Below are 1,825 nucleotides of genomic sequence, written 5' to 3' on the forward strand. Positions count from 1 at the left end.
ATATATATATGTATGTCTAAGGCTGCCCTTACTACATCAACACCTTGGCCGGGAATCATTGCTGTGCCCTGGTCGAATAACAATGAGACGAGTGTCCACATTGGAATAATAAATCGGTATTCATCGCTTTCGATTCTTATGTCACAATTCGCCTTAAAATTAAACTTGCATTGAATATAATTAAATATCGGTCAACCGCTCTCACGAAAGTGACACTGATTAACTCACCCCGCGATTTATGATTAACTCGTTCGCAAGGAAAGATATACAAGAGCAAGTATAAATGTTGCGATAAATTATAAATGTTTTAATACTTTATCATTCCAGCTTCGACTCAAAGATAAATTTCCACTCAAACGTGGAATTCACACAGCGTAACAAATTATAATTAATAAATTTTGAAATGTAACTCGTACAAAATTTTGGGTAAAACTCCAGGATGTAAGTTTCTGCTTAGTTATGCTTGATTTCATCTGGCGCGATTAATTATTTGTCATTGGTGGCTGATAAAATCATTAAACCCAGTACAAACTCCATTCCGATAATCCGGCGCTCCGGGGAACGATTGGTTAGGGTGAAGTATTGGAGGGATGGGGGCAATTTTCCGAGAACCTAATTATCAGATTTCTTTCCTTCCTCTAAACCAGATTTCCATTCCACTTCAACTGGTCGTGTAGTAATACTTTAAATATGCACGCTACGGTACATATGTACGTTAATCAAAGTCAGCGCAGAAGAAGGTCAACAAGAAGAAAACACGTAAAAATATTTAAAAGGGAGAAAAACAAGTCATTATTTTTGTTATTGCAAAATTCTTTTTTTTAAATAAAATCCAGGCAAAATTTTTGTTCATTGAACGTTTCCATTTTTCTTCAAATATGAAATGTCAAATTGTTCACAAAGATGATATTGTATAGTTCTAAACAGAAATAAAAATAACGCAAGAGGAAGAAAATAAGTATTCCAGCAAACATTATGGCGTCGGACTGTCCACTGACCAATATATATTCTTAAATAAATACGAGGGGCACTTCATAAGTATTGCTGAGTGTGGCTCCGGAAAAGGCGAAAATAATGGAAGCGGCCGAGTTGATTTTAGTCGAAAACCCCTTGTTTACGTACCTCCTCCAAGAACGTACCCAGATCGCCAATGTCTGTTGATTTAATTTTTTTTTAAGTAACGGTCAACAGATTTTTTTTAAGCAATATCAAATCGGGGAAAATTATGTAAAATTGAGCAATCAAATGTATAAAACAGACGGAAAAGGGTAGGTCGTTTGCAAATCGTAAACCCTTAGAGAAAAAAGACAAAGGCCCCAGACGTTAAAACATGGAATAACCGTTAATACCAAATAATTCTATGTACCATGAACTAGTTTTGTATTAATGTCGAATTTAAAAAATACGTTAAATTAACCTAATTATCAATGTGTGGTGATTAGTGTCCGTTAGTTGATGATTATTCAGAAATTGTGAGATGCGGTCTGGTGTGATGTAGGTAGAAATACTTTGAATATAAAAAAATTTGATTATTCAGAAATCGTGAGTTGCGGTCTGGTGTGATGTAGGTAGAAATACTTTGAATATAAAAAAATTTGATTATTCAGAAATCGTGAGATGCGGTCTGGTGTGATGTAGGTAGAAATACTTTGAATATAAAAAAATATGATTATTCAGAAACCGTGCGATGCGGTCTGGTGTGATGTAGGTAGAAATACTTTGAATATAAAAAAATTTGATTATTCAGAAATCGTGAGATGCGGTCTGGTGTGATGTAGGTAGAAATACTTTGAATATAAAAAAATTTGATTATTCAGAAATCGTG

Source organism: Cimex lectularius, unplaced genomic scaffold (assembly GCF_000648675.2).
Source record: "Cimex lectularius strain Harlan isolate CLEC.00 unplaced genomic scaffold, Clec_2.1 scaffold142, whole genome shotgun sequence".
In the NCBI taxonomy this organism is placed as follows: domain Eukaryota; kingdom Metazoa; phylum Arthropoda; class Insecta; order Hemiptera; family Cimicidae; genus Cimex; species Cimex lectularius.